The sequence below is a fragment of the Plectropomus leopardus genome, chromosome 8, assembly GCF_026936395.1.
Source record: "Plectropomus leopardus strain MGB_pleo_1.0 chromosome 8, ASM2693639v1, whole genome shotgun sequence".
Lineage (NCBI taxonomy): Eukaryota > Metazoa > Chordata > Actinopteri > Perciformes > Serranidae > Plectropomus > Plectropomus leopardus.
The window spans coordinates 38,261,939-38,269,145 of NC_142183.1; positions in this window are offsets into that span (position 1 = coordinate 38,261,939).

A 7,207-nucleotide genomic window follows, 5' to 3' on the forward strand; every position below is an offset into this window, starting at 1 on the left:
GTGAGTGAAAGATGGGCGTGTGTGTCTGGGTTGTCACCGGTTGTCACTCAGCATGTACAGTGGTGATGCGAGGTGATCGACAAGTTGACAACCAGCCAATATGATGGAGGAGGCCGGATGTCTCCTCCTCCAGCCCGTGAATACAATTATGATTGGCTTGTTTCACCCTTGTCACCCCCGACGTATAATACGTAGTATTCTGGCGGGAGCTATTCACAGAGACTCGGGAAGCTTGTGTGATGTGTGTGGAAAGAACAGAGGATAACAAAAAAGGTAGGCCCTAATCAAGTCATATTGTAATATCGTAGCTAAATAATGCCTGGCTTAGCCACTGAGCTAAGAGAGCTTATTGAATGCAGAACTAAATCTAAAAGAAGACACAGAGAAATAATCAAATGGATGCAGAAGAAAAGGCTTCTAAGAAGAGGGATGAGATACCAAGAATGCAAACACAAGATGAAATTCAGGAATCAGTTTGTGTGGACATGTGCATGGTAAGTTTTATTTTTATTGCATGAAATTAAATTTATTAAATTGTGAGCTATTAAGAGTGCCCAATATATCTTATTTCATGTTAACATTAATTTCTAGAAATACACTACTATACACTACACTACTTTATACTAATCTACAAGATCACAACATGTCAAAACGTTGTGAGCTTATAGATCTGCTATTTTCAGAAAAAATACTGAAAAAAATTCAACACTTTTGAAACATTTTAACACACATTTTATGGGGGTTCCTGGCACAAAATATTTTCAGATGGGGTCCATGGCCAAATACACATTAATTTGGGGGTCCTTGACATGAAAATGTTTGAGAATCACTGCTCTAGCCACTACCCTGCCCTGTGTCATTCTTATCTTTATTTGTATATCTTCAGGGTTTGCAAACACAATAACCACAGAGGGAGGAAACTGAAAAGGTCAATTAGACACAAATCCATATTCAGCAAGTCAAAGGTCTCCCTCTTCAACTGGATGCGCTTTGTGTACAGGTACGCTATGGCATAGGTATATGATTTTAGTCTGTCTGTCTATGATGAAAAGTGTTTATTTCAGTAGAAATACTGTATAACTATGCTGTCATAAACAATAACTGGAGACAATGTAGTAAAGCTTGTGATTATTATATTATGGAGCATCTCTAGACTCATGATGATAACAGGTGCTTGGAGTTATTTCACTTTTGTGATTTATTTTGCTAAAAGGTGTAATTTACAGCTTGAATTCTTAACAGTTTAATTATGGAAATATGTTTAATTGCTGTTACTTATGGGATGCTGTGTTGGTCAGCATTAGGCCTGGTGGAGCAACATGAGTGTCTGACCCTGCCTCTTGAAGCTCAATGGCAATTGGCTCTCTCGATCTATCGGCTCTGGCAATTAATATTAGAATAGTTTTTGTCTATACAGTAGTGGACAACTGTCATATCTTGGGGTGCAGTAGATGCAAACTTTGTGTATCAAACCAAAAAGATCAAAAGAACTGTATAATAATTATTTGCCTTGCTCTCGTCTACGTCAAGTGGACATGATCAATGCTGACATCTCTGGAAGCTCAGCAACCCTGTCCAAGATGGCTCAAAAGCTGCGAGATATGGCACTACTGCGATCTGGTGCCACTAATAGCTCACCATGTTAAAGTGGGATCTACAATAATAAGTGATGAGTGGCGGGCTTATCACAATGCTTTACCTCAGCTAGGTTACACCCATTTCACTGTCAATCACAGTGTGTCATATGTCGATGAACAAACAGGTTCACATACTCAGCACATAGAGAGGGCCTGGAGAACGGTTAAGGAAAATGTGTGGAGACTCAGGGGGAATCGTACAGAGGAGTTACTGGTAGACCATCTCAGAGTTATTGAATGGTATGAGTGGCTTGCCCATAAGCATCGCAAAGGGCCATTAGGACGGATAATCCATGACATTACTGTGATGTATGGACATTAAATGTCCCTCTGAAATTCTGTTTATTCAGTGTTGTGAAAACAGAAATAAAATGTCAGCATGTAACATTGAGCCAAAGAAAAAACATGGTGGGTTATTGTAGTTTTGTAACATAGGTTTTGTTATTGATCTGTAATGTTGAATTTATGTAGTCCATTTTTCTTTCTTCTTTTTTTGAACCCTTTTCATTTGACATATTTGTGTCCTAATTGTGTGATTATCATTTTAATCACATATGAACAGAAAGTCAATGTTGACGTGCAACTTTGAGCCAAAGATAAATGTAGTGGGTTATTGTTGTTTTGCAACTTTTGTAACCTATTAAAAATCTAATGGAGGGCAAACATATATGTATACTTTACAAAGTGCTTAGAAAGAAATTATTTATTAAGTGACTCAAAAGATTTAAATAGCAACTGCAACTTTATAATGGTCTTCCAAATAGTATTTCAAGATCTGCCACATGGTATTTGTTAACAGTTTAACAATTTATTACCATTAGCAGTTGCAACTTTATAGAAACCATCTAAACAATGTTTATAAACAGTTTTCAAGCCAACTATTAATAGTTAACAAAGTGTTATAAATATTTGGTCTATCTATCCAAGAGATATTTATATTGTATAATTTACTTTTTTTGTTTTTACAAAGGTTTACATATTAGTTGGAAACCATTAATACTTAGTTTATGTATTTATACAAGACTGTATAAGTCTTGTGGTATTAGACTAAAATAACAATCTATAGCATTACTTATAAAAGGTAAAGTTAATTAGTTATCATTTCTTCATTGGTTAAGGAGTGTTGACAAAAGTATAATAAACAGTCAGTTAATAAATTATTAATGATGCCTATAATACAGTATTGCCAGCTTCGGAAAGATCATACCGACATGTAAAATTACCACATTTATGGAGTAAAATGCATCCCTAAAAGAGGCTGAGTATTCATATGTGTGAAAAAAAATGTTATTCATCTCTGTATGATCTATGTACATTTGATTCAGTGGCTTTGTGCATTCTTTAGAAAGCAATCTGTCTTTAGTGCATTCACACACAGTTTTATAGATATATTTTTATATTTACTTGGCCTTCAGTTGATGAAGTGGACAAAAATATGTAATTTCTTCTACACTGAAGAGGTGGAGTGACCAGCACCCATATGATTTTCAGATCCTAACTTTGAGTGTTGAACAGTGGAGACTGCTGCCACTGAGAAGTGAGTGACCTGCAGTGGGTGAGGGGTTTGATTCTCTGCAAGTCAGTCTTTGAAAATCTGTCAGGCCTTGATTCTCTGCAGTGCGGGAGATGGCTTCTTCTAGCTGACGATGGTCGTTATGGTCGTTAGGACATTACACATTTGGCTTCAGGGTTGCTTACTTCTCATATCCTAGATGTTGTATCTGATTTAGACTGTCTGTGTCCTGTCCTGTGTTAGACAAGTGGATGTTGGGTAAGATAATGTTAAACTGTAAAGAGTAGAAATACAAGCAGAATTCCATATTTGTTGTCAATTGCACAATTGACGACAAGCTATTCAAAAAAGGAGTTAAACATGTTTTTCACATGAAGAAACATCTGCTAAGAAGTGACATAATAACCACATGTATGTAATATCACTGAAATAATTGAAAGGTAATTACTTATTAAGTGGCCCTCTAAGGCAGTAGGGCATCTTGGCTCTGAGTGGCTCTGTTTGTCTGAATTTTTAACGCAATGGCCATCAAAAACTCTAACATTAGTTAAACTTTAAGTGCTAAAGAGTTGTTTCAGTTGACAACACTGGAATGTAAAGACCTGTAAAGCTGAGTGTCATTGTAAACTTATTTTAGCAATCTCACGTGCCTTCATGCACACTCTCTGTGCCACAGTGACAATGCTGGCAGGGCTGGTACCCTGTATTTGCCAATTAATTTACAACTTTATGTGTTACCAACTGTAGTTATCAAAAAACAACCAAAAAATAGATATAACAATAATAAAAACTTAGTTCTGGGTTGCACAAACCTCTTGGAATGGGGTCAACAGAAGTCAACTTATGAAGGCCCATTCATAGATGTGTATCCTGCTGTGATGGTTTTGAGATGAGGTGTTGGTGGCTCATCCCCATTTCAATGCCCATCAAAAACACTAACATACCAGTTAAACTTAAAGTGCTAAAGAAAAGTTTTAGTTTACAATACTGGAATTTAAAGTCCTGTAAAGCTGAGTGTCATTGTGAACTTATCGTAACATTTATTATGTGCCTTTCACTTCATGCACACTCTGTGCACTGTGACAATGCTGCATGCCAGTGTGTGTAGTATGTGTCACAGACTGTAGTCATTAAAAAACAAACATCTTTGAATGGGGTCTAGATTAGATAATGCTAAAATACACTTACAAACACAGGTGTTTCATCCATCACTGAAAAACTATTCATTGTGAACACAATGGAATACATTACAAAACAAGATATTTGATGTTCAAATCCACTAACTATCTGCCATAATAGCATGAAAAGATTCAGAGAACCTTGAGAAATCTCTGCATAAAAGGGACAAGGCTAAAAACCAAAAATGAATGGCCATGACCTTTGACCCATAGCTGCACTGCATTAAATACCAACATGACTGAAGGATATCACAAAATGAGCTTGGGGACACTGAAAACCACTGACAGTGAACACAGTTCATCACTGCAACTATAAATGTTTAGACTCTACTATGCAAAGTGAACACCAGATATCAACAAAATCCAGAAACACCACCGACTTCTCTGGACCTGAGCTCATCTGTCATGTCACAGTTTGATTTCTTTCTGTTGGAAGCAAACAGCTTTTAAGGTCTAGTCACAGACTTGTGTTAAATCATTTTATAGTGATTAATTAATTAAAATACATTTATTATTTATTAAAATAAGTAATTATATTGCTGATCATTTTATGTATAATCTTATTTGTTTATAGATTTATTTTTCTGAATTTTTAGCAATTCTAAAGTAATATGCATTAGTATACAGTAGTATACATTGGTAGTTACAATTGGTCTGGTCTATATATATATATATATATATATATATATATATACAACAAAGACAACAAAGTTATTAACAGTAAATACTAAGAAAGATAAAACTGAATTCACAGGATATGGGAGCCTTCTTTAAAAGGTATACTTTGCTTTGGCAAGTATTATTTCTGTAATATTTATTATCACAAAAAATGTTGATATATTGCGAGCAATAAAGTTTACATACCCATTTTTAAAGATACAAATGACGTTTTAGTGGAAAAGAAACACTCAATAGGTGAGAGAACCAGGATAGACAGTTTGACTGCAGTATATGGATGTCCCCTCTTTGATAGGCAGACGTCGCTCAAGGCTTCAGGTCCCCTCTTGGCAATTTATTTAAGAAATTATAAAAAATCACATTTGCAGTAATATTGTGAAAGAAGACCTCAAAAGTAAATTTTCAATTCTAGTTTTGTATTTTTAAAATGACTGCTAAGAAAGGTTCCCTCTTGGATAGTAAAGAATTATAGTCCCCTATTATTCATGTTCGTGTGTGTGTGTGTGTGTTGACTGATGTGCAGAGGCATAAAACCACTTGGTGGTATTTCTTTTTTATTCTTATTTGACAACTCGGCCTACCCTTGAGGAGCACCAGAAATTTTTCACCTTTAGTATTACCAACAGCAGGTCTCTTGACCTTGTACAGCATTTCCTTTTTTTTCTTGAAACATAACTTTCTACAGACATTGTCATTGAAAAACTGATGTTGAAGGTCAAACTTTTTGTCAGTAAACACCTGGTTCCAGAACACTGAGGGGGGGAAAAAATACAAACCAAAACAATCCTAAAACGGACATGAATTCAACCAAGTAATACACAGATGGTGAAACAAAGACATAAAACAGCAAATAAATGATGAACTGAATGTAAAGAACATACACAACAGATGAAGCAGATAAAATAAGCCAATCAGAACTATACAGTAGACTGAGAAACTCTCCTGTACAGCCACTGAAGGATAAACAGCTTTTAACCCTTTGTGTAGCTGAAGTTTGACTTGAAGAACATTTTAATGCTTTTCTTCTTTCTTTGCGAATGAAAGAAACAACCCTTGAAAACACAGGAGACAGTGTTAACATGATTGTCTTTCCCCTCTGTACCACTTATCCTCCTGATCATGTTACTCTCAGAAGTTCAATGAATATGTAACGTAAACCGGAAGGTTGATAATTGAAATTGTTGAGATGATTAGAAATGGCTAATGAATAGTGATTTCAATGTGTCAGTGATGAGATGTCCTCAACTCTATGAGCGCGGTGGAGGAGGATAAAAGTGTCTGCTAAATACTCATTACCTTTATAAGTGTTAGTAATTAGTCTTCATAGTATTTTTCACGAATTATTAATTTCCACTGCTAACTTTTAAGGCAAAGTGTCCAACTGATTTGTTAATATAACAAGTATCTCCTGGGTCATAATTATGGCGTGTCAGTGAGGCTACAGTTAAAGGTAACGAGTAATGAATATAAGTGTGATATGGCTGAGAGCTGGGACTGATTGACTGATAGCCTGAACTGATTGACTGAACTGGTAGCAGGTGTGCCTGATTGCAGAGAGACTCTGTGAGAAGAGACAAAAGATACTGACTTTGTGGCAGTCACGAGAGAGCACCCGTCAGGTTGGTACGGCACTCTTGGTAAGGGGGGAGGGTGTCATTCGCAGCTGGTTAGGGCTGCCAGCGACGAAGAAAGTTTGGCAGGTTTAATGGTTCCTGCATTAGGAGGGAAGGCACAAACACCTCCTGTAGATAGCCAGGGCAGGGTATAGTGAGTGCCGTTGCCACCATTGCTCCACTGTAGTACCGCTGAAGCTCCATCAAAGCCGCTCTGAAGCCCGCTGAGGCCCCGTTAAAGCAGCACCAACACCTCCCGAAGCCCTGCGGAAGCACCACGAAGCCAGCTTTGAAGCCCAGCCGAGTAACACTGAAATCTAAGCTGACGCCGACGTGTCCAACAAAGCATTCCCCCGGGGAGTTGGATGGCCCCTCAAGCTCAGACCCTGGGGGGAAGGGAGGGGCCTCGCCGACCGGGCGAGTACTATCCTACTTAACTTTATATTTCTTTGTATGGTTTTATTGGGGGTATTTTAAAGAGTTGTCAACTATAATAATGTGGGCAGGGGCTTAATGGGGAATGTGTCATGTGGACTGCACGACAGCCAATAGGTTCCCACTTCTTATTGTGGTGTGGTCACGTGTGCA